Raw genomic sequence first — 14132 nt, 5'->3', positions numbered from 1 at the left:
ACCCCTGACCACCACATGGGGATGGCCTGTCCTACTGCTTTACACAAGCGGTGTCACACCCAGCTCTGGGCCCCCACAAGACGCACCTGTGCTCAACTATGTGATGTTCAACCCCACCCAGGCCTTCGCTCTTGTGACCAGTTTGACAGACCCAAAAAACAACCAATGCCTTATTACTGCCGGATATTGCAAATTCAGAAGATGTTCACAGCCATCTGGAAGGATCTAAAGGGGCTGACCGAAGTAAAGGCTGGGGACACATACTGGCCGATCATGGAAAGATGTCTCAGAGAAGCCAGGCTGATGAATGACCAATCCAACGAATCTGGCGTGAAATTCTGTGAACAACTACATATCTGGGCCCAGGATCACTTGGCTGACCAAGCTACCACAATTCAAGACATCACTCAGGACAAGGGGGAGTCTGTGGAGAAGTTCCATCTCTGCCTTACCCAGACATTACATGACCTCGGATTCTCTACCCAGATTAAGGCACATGTACAAATGTTGTCATCGGCTTTTGTTGTGGGACTCTGAGAGCCCATTAAGAAGGGCCTAATCAAGGCAAGGCCAGAGTAAAGATCCCTCCCAATGGAGACCCTTCTCCTAGTAGCATAAGGCCTGGAATCCTCCCAAGGAGGTCAGAAGCAGACTGCACCACTTATGCTAACTGGGCCACTGGCTTATGGCCAGAACATCCGAACCTGTTTCAACTGTGGCCAACCCAGACACTTCAGAAGGGATTGTAGGGCCCCTAAAAGACCTAGACACATGGGTGGCCAACCATGGCCATGGAGCAGTCAACAGCAGCAAACCTGAGATTCTTACCACTGCTCCCTGAAGAATCGTACCCACCGCCGCCACTGCCTCTGACTCTCCACCCCACTCAAGAACACCTGGACCTCCTGTGCTAAGGTTTGGGCAAGCCTGTGTTAAGTTCCTCATTTATGGTTGTATCTTTGATGAACCCAGATGGTCCTCTGGCCAAAGTGACCCTACCCATCGAGGGATACCCTACTACATTACTAATTGACACAGTTGCAGCCAGAAGTGTGATCCACTCATTGGACCTCCTTTCTGTCTAACATAGACATCTCCTGTGTAGGAGTTGATAGAACCCCCAGATGCAACCCACTTACATGCTCACTCCAATTAGGGCCCTTTCTGGATCTCCTAGCCAGATTTGTCATTTCCCCTACTTATCCTCTGAACCTTCTGGGAGCAGACATCCTATCCAGACTGCAACAACCATCACCTTCACTGAAGATGGAAAAATCACAGTTTACACCCCACTGTCCTCTGAAGACTGCATGGTGCTGTGCTCCCTGCCTATCCTCAAGTCCTTACAGACATCTTTCATGCCAGGCATCCCACCAGGAGTATTGAAAAGAAGGGGGGCGTGGCCTGAAGGACCCGATGGCAGACGTGTTCTGAGCAGCTCCGCTCCGTAAAAAAGCGAGTCAAAACCTGCAGAGAGCACCTAACTAGCTGAAAAGAAGAGGGAAGTTCACCTGCATCCGATGACGACCCGGAGGAGAACGGGGAAGACCGGTCCGAAGCGCCTTACTGACTTCTACCAAGCGCGCGGCTCAGAAGAGGAGAGGATAATGGAGCTGGCTTCCAGCAGCGCCATAGGAGACGGAGAGATACAGACAGCGGGACTGCCAGACCAAGCGGAGAGCATGAGTGGTAACCTAATTACCCCACAACCAACCTCACCGCTCCCAGCACGCTCAAGCAGCTCCCCACGGCGCAACACAATTCTCTCAGTCCCGACAGAAACACTCAGAGAGGGGAGAGAAGAGTCAGCTCTCCAGAGGGAGGAGGGGGGAGGGAAAGAAGAAGCGGGAAAGCAGGCACCATCTTCTCCCAAGTCACCTACACACAGTACTGAGAAGAGAAGCATAAGCTCCCCCAGTATAAGCCCGGATAACAGGCGTCCCAGAAGGGAATCGCCACATCAAAATACAAGCAGTACATCACAGAGCTGGAATGAGGAGACAGAAATTACAGACCCATTATTAAACATAGAATGCTCTGACTAGATGGTTCAGAATGCTTCATAAGAGACATGGTGATAGCACTAAAAGGCTCCATTAAAAGAGACCTCACCGAAATAAATACAAAGATAAATAGCACCCTCAACGAACTAGGGGAAAGAGTTGATCACCTAGAAAACAAGACAGGAGAGATCATTAGTTCGCATAATGATCTAATAGATGCTCACTACAAATTAGAGGAAGAAGTCGAGTTCTTAAAGAACAAAATTGCAGATCTCGAAGATCGGAACCGCCGCAACAATATCAAATTCAGAGGTATCGCCGAGACCGTTAAACGAGACGACTTGAATAACTTTTTACAGGATCTTATAAAAACTCTTCTACTTAATACCAAAAAAGAAGAACGCATACTTGATAGAATTCACAGGCTCCCCAAGGCCAAAAACGTCCCCGAAAATGCACCGAGGGACGTGATAGCAAGAGTGCACTTTTATCACATAAAAGATAGTTTGATGAAAGCAGCCAGAAACATGAAAGACGTTCCCCCTCCATACAGAAATATTAAATTATTTGCCGATTTTTCCCAGGCTACAATGATGGCACGAAAGAAATTTCTTGCTATAACAAAGGTCCTGAGAGAGAACAACCTCACCTATAGATGGGGCTTCCCCACCAAGCTTTATATTGATAGAGAAGGCACGATCTCCACTGTCTTAACCCAAGAAGAAGGTTTGCTCTTTTTAAAGAATTCGAACCTACCAGCTCCTAAAGAATACAACCCGTCGCACGTTACCAAGGACTGGTCACGCAAACAACCAAACAGGCCAACTAGAGATAAAGCCCCAATCCGCTGAACTTCTCTCACAAGATCAACATGACTCTCACCTAAGGCCCTTGTGCGCTGATTTAAATATCTTGCTCAGAACACAAGCTGAACTTTACTACCCCAACCAAGACCTTCCTAAGGACTCAGAACCTTAAGTAGGAAAGGTCCTTTTTCTTTCATCCTTTACATATAGTTGCTGGTTGCAACGCAAGTTACAATTTACACCTTATACAAAGATACCTTATCCCCGTGTTTATTTTTCCCGCACCACCCTTTTATTTTTTCACTCCTAAGGAGAATGTTTGTACAGAAAACCAAATCCTCCTATGCATGCTTTTGGCCAAATGGAACCTCATGGTCTACAGCCGAGAAATATGAGAACCATCCTAACTTTGCAATAGCAACACCGACTCCAAGATGGACTTTAAACTAATATCTCTGAATGTCAGGGGACTCAACTCCCCCTACAAGAGATCCTCTCTCTGGAGGGAGGCCATATCATCTGAAGCGGACATTTTCTGCGCTCAGGAGACCCACCTGAACAAACAAAACCCTCCGAAAATAGCCCACCCCAGATTCTCCAGTTGTTTCCTAGCTAATGCATCCAAGCAAAAAGCGGAAGTCCTGATTGCAGTGAAAGATTCGGTGGACTTCCACTTGACTGAAGAAATCAGGGACATTGAGGGCAGAACCTTGATATTAATTTGTAAACTCAACGGTTTCCTGGTCACCCTGGTCAATATCTACGTCCCTAACTCAAGGCAAATCAGATTCTTGAACAGGGTGACAAGGAAAATTAAGAAGGTCCAGCAGGGCTCGTTAATAATCTGTGGAGATTTTAACGCAATAACTGATTACTCTCTTGACTCACACTGGAAAATACAGAGGAATAAGCTTATCATCTTGGATTCATAACAATGACCTTTTTGATGCTTTTCGAGCTTTAAATGTAAATTCCAAAGAGTACACCTTTTATTCATTTAGACATGGGTCTTCTTCAAGAATTGATATGTCCTTAGTAGATTTCCAAACCCTAAGGAAAACCCAAGAGGCTAAAATAGGAGTAACAACATGGTCAGATGCCCCAATCACATTAAAATAAAAATGGGCCCCCGTATACCCGTATACATTCCCCCAACTGTTGGAGAAACAACACCTTTCTGATGAAGATCCCAAAATTTCAAAAGAAAATTAAAGAAGCGATTGAGGAATATTTCCATTATAATGATGCCCGAGATATATGCCGATTCACACTCTGGAACGCGCATAAATCTGTCATTAGAGGTGTAATGATTCAGCAAGGGTCCATTTATAAAAGAGAGAAAAACAGCCTCCTAAAAAAGGCCATGGATGACCTGACAAATTTAGAAAATTTTAACCACACTAATCCCTCGCCTTCACTGGGTAAAGAAATTAGAGAAGCCAGACTTAAGGTTTGCAATATCTTAATAGATGAACATGAAAAAAACATAAAACTCGTAAATACTACCTACTATACTGACATGAATAAAAATACTAAATGGATGGCCAACAAAGTCAAACAAAAAAGAACCAAAACCAAAATACCCTTTGTTCTAGACCCATCTTCATAAAACAAAATTTCCAACCCCATAGCTATTGCGGAAGAATTCAGAAAATTCTATGAAGAATTATATAATCTCGATAAGGGCTCGATTGATCATCCGCCCTCGGAGGCAGCTATTAGTGCCTTTCTTTCGTCACTACAGCTACCTAAACTAACAGACACCCAACTACAAAAATTGAACTCACCTATCACCCCTCAAGAGATCCTACAGGTCATAGACAAGGCAAAACGCGACAAAGCCCCGAGCCCTGACGGCTTCTCGTATGAATATTTTAAAATATACAAAAATCAACTGGTAACCCACATGGAAAATATATATAATAAAGTAATGGTAACCGGTTCTCTGCAACCCGAAATGCTGCAGGCTACTATAGTAACCATCCCCAAACCAGGTAAAGAAACAAAAACACCTGCCAATTTCAGACCCATCTCACTCTTAAACAATGATACAAAAATCTATGCAAAAATCTTGTCCTTGAGATTGTTAGAAGTTACTCCAAACCGCATCCATAGTGACCAGGTGGGCTTCGTTAAGGGCAGGCAAGCGTCGGATGCAACCTGCCGGCTGATAGATATCGTGTGGGAGGTGGAGAGCTCTCGAATGCCTTGTCTGCTCCTTACTTTGGACGTAGAGAAGGTATTCGATAGAGTACACTGGGGGTATGCCTTCTCGGCCTTGGAGAAATGTGGATTCAAAGGCAACATACTGTCAGCCATCCTGGCCCTTTATAGAACTCCGTCGGCTCGGGTCTTTACTAATGGTGTCCTGTCGGATCCATTTGTAATCACACACTGTTTAATCCAACCATAGAACCGCTAGCAGAAGCAATCCGTATGTGTGGCGAGATAAAGGGAGTGCCCTTAGCAGGAAGAGACCACGAAATCGGATTATTCGCTGACGATATTGTATTGATGGTCTCCTCCCCTCTCAACTCCCTCAGAGTGGCTTCTAGCCTTTTGAGACTTTTTGGAACAATTTCATACTATAAAATCAACCCATCAAAATCAAAATTCCTCCCATTAATATACAACCCAAACTCCAAAAATTAATAAAAGAAGAATTCCCATTTGAGTGGGACCCCTCAGGCATTAAATATCTAGGTACGCTAATTAGTCTACCCTTAAACAGAACTTTGAACCACAACATAACACTACTAATGGAAAACATCCATCAAGACCTGGCCAACTTTAACAAGGTAGAATTAAAATGATGATCTTACCCAAGATATTATATATATTTAGAACAATTCCCTTAAAATGCAATCCCAAACTGCTGAAAGATTTCCAAAAACAACTCATGTCCTTTATCTGGAATAACAGAAGACCAAGAGTGGCCGCATCTATCTTATTCAGTCCCAAAAGACGGGGTGGTCTAGGAGTACCTAACATTGCCGCTTACTATAAAGCAAACATAGTTTTACAGATGAGACCTTGGGGAGTCTTCCAATCAGGAATTAGCTGGCCTTCCATAGAACAAAACTCCTTAGGGAATAAATCACTCAAAAATGTACTACTGGCCACAAGCCTAAATCTGAAAATAAACCCTGTTAAAAACCCAATAATAGCAAACACCAGAGCAGTTTGGAGACACCTACTCCACCTTACGGAGAACCACTCTCCCAGAATGAATATCCCCCTCCCGATGGAAGTTATAGAATTTGGTCCAGACATGAACAACACAAAAGGTTGGAGAGCAAAAGGTATTAAAGGGGTTGTCCCGCGGCAGCAAGTGGGTCTATACACTTCTGTATGGCCATAATAATGCACTTTGTAATGTACATTGTGCATTAATTATGAGCCATACAGAAGTTATAAAAAGTTTTATACTTACCTGCTCCGTTGCTAGCGTCCTCGTTCCCATGGAGCCGACTAATTTTCGCCCTCCGATGGCCAAATTAGCCGCGCTTGCGCAGTCCAGGTCTTCTCCTGTTCTCTATGGGGCTCCGTGTAGCTCCGTGTAGCTCCGCCCCGTCACGTGCCGATTCCAGCCAATCAGGAGGCTGGAATCGGCAATGGACCGCACAGAAGAGCTGCGGTCCACGGAGGAAGAGGATCCCGGCGGCCATCTTCACCGGTAAGTATAGAAGTCACCGGAGCGCGGGGATTAAGGTAAGCGCTCCGGTAAGCTTTCTTTAGGTCCCTGCATCGGGGTTGTCTCGCGCCGAACGGGGGGGGGGGGGGAGGGTTGAAAAAAAAAAAAAACCGTTTCGGCGCTGGACAACCCCTTTAGGATGCTTTCAGACTTAGCTGACGGAACTAATATGAAATCCTTCCACCAACTTCAAGAGCAGTTCGGGCTCCAAGGAGGAGATTTCCTCCTATATTCCCAAGTGAAATGTAGATGGTCTACCCTTGCTTCTGGGGTGACTTCTCTGCCTAAAATTCTAACTAATCTCCTCTTTAACCCCACTCCCCATAAAACCGCCCTAAGAGAGGTTTACGAAATCTTCTGTGGGGGAAAAGACTCCGGACCAAATCAAAAGAAAAGAGCGCACATCCTCAATTGGGAGAGGGAGCTGGGGAGATCCTTCACACTAGAGCAATGGTCTCAAGCTTATGGTAGGGCGAACAGGGCTTCTTTATGATCCTCCCTATTAGAGGTCCATTGTAAATTATTTACCCGCTGGTATAGATCCCCGGTGAGATAGGCGGACTTCTTCCCGGAAACCTCTGACAGATGTTGGAGAGGTTGTGGGGAAAGGGGCTCCTTACTGCACATATTTTGGAGTTGCCCAAAAATCAACATTGTCTGGAGAGAGTACCTAAATCTCATAAACAAGATAATGGGAGTTAGGGTCTCTCCAATGCCAGAAACTGCAATCTTGTTGATAGGTTTTGAGAAGATCCCTCAAAGGTTCAGGAAACTCATAACACATGGCCTCCTAGTAGTTAAACTATTAATAGCGAGAAACTGGAGATCCCACCTCACCCTTCCCTGGCAACTATTATCCAGTTGATGTCAGAACATATGGCCATGGAGAAAATCTATGCCTTCAGACAAAACAGACTGCCTGGGTTGGTGGAGACATGGGATCCCTGGATAAACTATTTCCACACGGACGAGGTTACTATAAGCCTGAAACCTTAACAACAATCAGACCAGATTCCCGTTACTCCCTGAAAGGTATGCCAATTTAAAGGGGTTGTCCCTCGCCGAAACGTTTTTTTTTTGTTTTTTTTTCAATAGGCCCCCTGTTCGGTGCAAGACAAACCCAATGCATGTGTTAAAAAAAAAAAGTTTAGTACTTACCCGAATCCCCGCGCTGCGGCGACTTCTTCCTTACCTTAGCAAGATGGCCGCCGGGATCTTCACCCACGATGCACCGCGGGTCTTCTCCCATGGTGCACCGTGGGCTCTGTGCGGTCCATTGCCGATTCCAGCCTCCTGATTTGCTGGAATCGGCACACGTGACGGGGCGGAGCTACGAGGACCAGCTCTCCGGCACGAGCGGCCCCATTCACCAGGGAGAAGACCGGACTGCGCAAGCGCGTCTAATCGGGCGATTAGATGCCGAAATTAGACGGCACCATGGAGACGAGGACGCTAGCAACGGAACAGGTAAGTGAATAACTTCTGTATGGCTCATAATTAATGCACGATGTACATTACAAAGTGCATTAATATGGCCATACAGAAGTGTATAACCCCACTTTCTTTCGCGGGACAACCCCTTTAACCCATTCCCGCTGCAGGGCGTAAGTTTACGTCCTGGGAGCGGGGTACTTCCCGCAACAGGGCGTAAACTTACGTCCTGGAGATAGCGCTGGATCATATGTGATCCAGCGCTATCCCGCAGCGGGAGCCGGCTGTCAGTCACAGCCGGCGTCTCGCAGCAGCAGCGGGGGGACATCAGAGATGCGCCCGCCACTTTTAACCCCTTCCCTGCCGCGATCTAAGTAGATCGCGGCAGGGGAAGAGTTCACAGCGGGAGCGCGGCTCCCTCTGTGTCTCCGGCCGGAACTCGCGATGTCATCGCGAGAGCCCGGCCTGTCACCATGGCAACAGGACGCCAGACACTGGCGTCCTGTATTGCCTATGCCTGAGATCGCTGTATGAGCGATAAGGCATGGGAGAGCAGTAGCTCTGCCATGCCTTATAACAGCGATCATCAGGGCAGTGATTAAAGTCCCTCAGAGGGACACAAACAGTGTAAAAAAAAGAAAGATTTAAAAAATGAATTAAAAAAAATGTAAAAAAAAAAGAGTATAAAAACCATTTTTTATGCTTTTTCTCAGATTAGCATAAAAAAAGGTAAAAAAAAAATAAAACCCCACATATTTGGTATTGTCGCATCCGTAATGATGCGTACAATAAGTTGCATATGCTTTTGACTGCACCGAAAAAAACCCAAAAAAAAAGCTAAAAAACTGAGGCAAAATGCTCATTTTTAGCATTTTGCCTCACTAAAAACGCAATAAAAGTGATCAAAAAAGTCGTATGTACGCCAAAATGGTACCAATAAAATCTACAGCTCGTCTCGCAAAAAATAAGCCCTCATAGAACTCTGTACATAAAAAAATAAAAAAGTTACGTGACTTTGAATTCAGCAATTTAGAATAGAAAAAAGATTTCCAAAAAAAGGGGTTTTTATTGCAGAAAAGTTGGAAAACCTAAAAAAAATGTTAGAATTTTGGTATCGTTGTAACCGTACCGGTCTGCAGAAAAAATGGAAAGTCTCATTTATGCTGCATGATTAACGGTGTAAAAAAAAAATAAAAAAATCTATGGCAGAATTGATGCGTTTTCTCTCTCTGCTATCATTAAAAAAAAAAATAAAAATGTACAATATAGTCTATGTACCCAAAATTGGCATCGATAAAAACTACAGTTCGCCACGCAAAAAACAAGCCCTTATACGGCCGCGTCCACGGAAAAATAAAAAAGTTATGGCTTTTGAAAAATGGAGATGGAAAAATACCAAAAAATCGCTTGGTCCTCAACGCCAAAATAGGCCATGTCATGAAGGGGTTAAGTATGTAGAGGCAGGAGATAAAATAACTGTATTCATACAAACAATGTATCCTTAACCCTCCCTTCCCAGTTCCCCCTCCCCCCTCCTCTCCCCTCCCATTCTCTCTTTCCCCTGTTCCAAGCAGTTAAAAAACTGGATCTAAATACAGTTGGGCAAATTGGCCCCATACATATGTGCCTAATGAGAAAAGTTTTATTTTTTTTCCTTTTCTAACTTACATTGTATGGCAATTCTAGTGTTATTATATGTATAAGATTGTTATGCCTATTTAACAATGAAAAGAATACCAGAACACTTGTGGTCAATCGGCCCAGAAGACATCAGCCACCTCAAGGTGCCACCTGTAACGGTTACTCTGAAGCCAGGAGCACCACTTCCCTGAAAACCCCACTATCCTCTCAGTGGCAGAAGCAATCGCAGGACAAGTCAAGGCCTTGCTCCATAATGGGGCTCTCATTCCCTGTGAGGTGCCCTGCAACATACCCCTCTTTCCTGTGAAGAAGAAGACCCAGAAAGGGCAACCAGAAAAGTACAGAATGGTCCAGGATCTCAGAGCCTCTGAGGGAAAGAGAGCAAATGTCTACACTGACTCCAGGTATGCCTTCGGAGGGGCTCATGACTTTGGAGTCATCTGGAAGACACGCAGATTCTTGACTGCAGCGGGCACTCCTGTGAAACATCATGAGGCCATCAGGGACCTGATGGATGCACTCCTACTGCCCACTCAAGTGGCCATACTCAAAGTAAAAGCCCACGGAAGGCTCAACTCTGCAGAAGCACAAGGAAACCACTTGGCAGACATGGCAGCTAAGGAAGTAGCTGCAGGACCACAGAGAATTGAGAGTCAGGTGGAGGCAGAGCCAGTGATGATGGTGCAAGCCCACCCCATGGATAAAATATACCTTAAAGAATTACAGGAGAAATCCAACAAAGAAGAGAATTTTGTGGGGATCTTCTCTTCTAGGTCATTTCTTTTTAAGGCTTACTCTAGAAGAGACTGTGCTGATGTCCCCTTCACTTTGTGCTGACTGAGGTCAATAAGATGGAGATGTATTGCTGGGCCATTCCCCCTTCTTTAATGAACTGATCCGGCAATCTTCTCTCTCCCCTGCTCTTGCCAGTCTATGGCGGTCTGCTCCTGTGGTGATGACTGTAGGTGTTAGCTAAGCTGTTTATGCTGGGGAGGCGAGGGGCACACTGTGATGTCAGTGTGTGTCAGTGTGCAGCCGGGATCCTCCTCCCCCGAACTCTCCTACTACTTGGTTCCGCGAGAGCAGGGGGAGCAGGTGTCCAGCAGCACACTGACATCACGGTGTGCATCGGGATCAGTGCCAGCAGCAATGCCGTGCAGAGGAGGAGCAGAGCTTCGACAAGGAGGAGGGGGTAAGTATATAGGTCTCGAGGAAGGGGGGTGTCACTATGATACAGGGGGCCGCTGTGGGGTGTCACTATTACTACTGGTGGCCGCTGTGGGGTGTCATTGCTACTACTGGGGGCTGATGTGGGGTGTCACTATTATACTGGGGGCTGCTGTGGGATGTCACTATTACACTGGTGACCACTGTGGGGTGTCACTATTACTACTGGGGGCCACTGTGGGTTGTCACTATTATTCTGGGGGATGCTATGGGGTGTAGCTATCATACTGGGGGCCGCTGTGGGATGTCGCTATCATACTGGGGGCCGCTGTGAGATGTCGCTATCATACTGGGAGCCACTGTGAGATATCACTATCATACTGGGGCAGCTCTGGGATGTCGCTATCATACTGGGGGCCATTGTGGGATGTTGTTATCATACTTGGAGCTGCTGTTCGATGTCACTATCATACTGGGGGGCGCTGTGGGATGACGCTACCACACTGGGGGCTGCTGTGAGATGTCGCTGTCATATTGGGGGCCACTGTGGGATGTCGCTGTCATACTGGGGGCGGCTGTGGGATGTAACTGTTATACTGGGGGACGAGGTGGGATGCCGCTGTTATAATGGGGGCCGCTGTGGGATGTCGCTATTATACTGGGGGCCATTGTGGGATGTCCCTGTTATACTGGGGGCCAATGTGGGGAGGGTCACTATTATCGCTAGGGCCACTGTGGGGGTCACTATTATTGCTGGGCCACTCTGTGGGGGTCACTGTTACTGCTGGGGTGCTGGGAGAGGGGTGTCACTATTATCTCTGGGGTATGTTTACATGTGGCAGAAATGGGCGGGCAGGGCTGTTTAAAAATAGTGCACTGATTTTGACTGGTTTTTGGCTGCGGAAATGCTGCAGAATTTTCCACAGACATTTCGACTGAGGACATCCCGCAGCATTTCCGCATCCAAAAAGCAGTCAAAATCTGCACGCTGTCTATTTTGAAGTCGCCCTGTCCTTTTTAGAATGACGGGGATAAAATCATACATTGTGATAAGCTCCGCCCCCTAACGTGTTGAGATTTTGCTATAAATATGTGGGTTTTGGGTTGCAGTTTGGGCACTCAGTTTCTAAAAGGTTTGCCATCACTGCATTAGACTAATGGATTTTAAAAAAACCATCATGATAAGCCACCCCCCAAATCACACCTCCTTTTACCTTGACCAGTATTTTTTTGTGGCAAAGGTGGCAACTCTACTCCCCACCTGCATCATGTTGACTGACAGGTCTCTCCCTATACAAAAGCAGGGAGAGGAGCTGTCCGTCTACATGCCATAGGAGTCAAGAGTCCAGCACGGCTTGCTTCATTGACTCAATAACTCAGCAAATTTCAAAGTGAGGTTATTCTAGGATATCACAGAGTTTCAAAATAACACACACATGGGGGCGCTGTGCAGTTCTGTCCCGGGTTCACGAGCTGCATGAAACCAGTGACAAGTGTCCTTTAACAAAAATCCATCAAACTGATAATACCTGGATGGAGTAGTTAATTGAAAGCCCAGTAAAATTGTATTCACATGTAGAAATTTCTGTGACTTAAAATCATTTCCATTCATCTGAATAGGGATGTTTTGGGGGCAAGAACTTAGATTTCCATGAGCACTGTTCAAACAAAAGAGATTTCTGCAATACATTTTCCGCCTGTGAATATACCGTATCCTTAGGGATCTGAAAATATTATTTTCCTGTCAGTAAGCTGATAAGACAATGCTCCAGCAGAGTGCTGTGTTTTCCTATGCAAACTCAATTGCATTACTTGGAGTAATACTGGCAGCCTCAGCGTGTACTTGAACTGATGCCTCCGGCCGAATTAAGAGGCAGGGAAGTCAGAAGCTGCTGAACCAATGAAACTGCAAAGCAGTGGAATTCAGGAAGCAGCACAGGATCCAGCAGAAGTGTAAGTAAGTTCTCCTAATTACAAACAACTTAAAACTTCTTAGTAGTTCTATGACTGTAGTAGTATAGAATCTTATGTGAGTTAGACTCATCCACACTTAAGTAAGTGAGAACTTTGGAGGTTCTAAGTAGATCTTCCAAAGTTTTTGTTTTTCTTCCATTGCTGATTTACCATAACTACACTTTGTCTTTCTTCAGCTTTTATGTGTGCAATGTAAGACGATACAAAGAGAATGCACAGGGAAAGGATGACTATTGTGTTTCCCCGAAAATAAGACAGTGTCATATTAATTTTTGTTCAAAAAGGATTAACTTTTTTACATGTATAGCTGCCTGGATACTATTTAAATTGACTTTTTTTAATGAACTATTAGCAGGGCTTAATTTTGGACTAGGGCTTACACTACCGTTCAAAAGTTTGGGGTCACCCAAACAATTTTGTGTTTTCCATGAAAAGTCACACTTATTCACCACCATGCGTTGTGAAATGAATAGAAAATAGAGTCAAGACATTGACAAGGTTAGAAATAATGATTTGTATTTGAAATAACATTGTTTTTACATCAAACTTTGCTTTCGTCAAAGAATCCTCCTTTTGCAGCAATTACAGCATTGCACACCTTTGACATTCTAGCTGTTAATTTGTTGAGGTAAGCTTGTGAAATTGCACCCCACGCTTCTAGAAGCATCTCCCACAAGTTGGATTGGTTGGATGGGCACTTCTGGCGTACCATACGGTCAAGCTGCTCCCACAACAGCTCAATGGGGTTCAGATCTGGTGACTGGACTGCGCTGGCCACTCCATTACCGATAGAATACCAGCTGCCTGCTTCTGCTGTAAATAGTTCTTGCACAATTTGGAGGTGTGTTTAGGGTCATTGTCCTGTAGTAGGATGAAATTGGTTCCAATCAAGCGCTGTCCACTGGGTATGGCATGGCGTTGCAAAATGGAGTGATAGCCTTCCTTATTCAGAATCCCTTTTACCCTGTACAAATCTCCCACCTTACCAGCACCAAAGCAACCCCAGACCATCACATTACCTCCACCATGCTTAACAGATGGCGTCAGGCATTCTTCCAGCATCTTTTCATTTGTTCTGCGTCTCACAAACGTTCTTCTTTGTGATCCAAACACCTCAAACTTGGATTCATCCGTCCACAACACTTTTTTCCAGTCTTCCTCTGTCCAATGTCTGTGTTCTTTTGCCCATCTTAATCTTTTTCTTTTATTGGCCAGTCTCAGATATGGCTTTTTCTTTGCCACTCTGCCCTGAAGCCCAAAATCCCGCAGCCGCCTCTTCACTGTAGATGTTGACACTGGTGTTTTGCGGGTACTATTTAATGAAGATGCCAGTTGGGTACCTGTGAGGCGTCTGTTTCTCAAACTAGAGACTCTAATGTGCTTATCTTCTTGCTTAGTTGTGCAACGCGGCCTCCC

The 14132-nt window shown here is 45.4% G+C and overlaps 1 protein-coding gene across 4 annotated transcripts in view; it reads left to right on the top strand.

Moving 5' to 3' along the window:
• LOC136625585 (arylsulfatase H-like) overlaps window positions 1–14132 on the top strand; it is a 381691-nt gene that overhangs the window by 263655 nt on the left and 103904 nt on the right. Inside the window, exon 1 of one of the 4 annotated variants that reach the window (XM_066599903.1) lies at window positions 12659–12695. The exons of 2 other annotated variants lie outside the window; for them this stretch is intronic. The gene's annotated coding sequence lies outside the window, so the exon portion shown is untranslated. Of the gene's footprint in view, window positions 1–12658; window positions 12700–14132 lie in introns of those variants that run through there. One more of the 4 variants, XM_066599907.1, reaches the window with a different exon arrangement.

The sequence above is a fragment of the Eleutherodactylus coqui genome, chromosome 4 (assembly GCF_035609145.1).
Source record: "Eleutherodactylus coqui strain aEleCoq1 chromosome 4, aEleCoq1.hap1, whole genome shotgun sequence".
NCBI lineage: Eukaryota > Metazoa > Chordata > Amphibia > Anura > Eleutherodactylidae > Eleutherodactylus > Eleutherodactylus coqui.
Note: the sequence above shows the minus strand (reverse complement) of the source record. Positions and strands in the feature narration are given on the sequence as shown.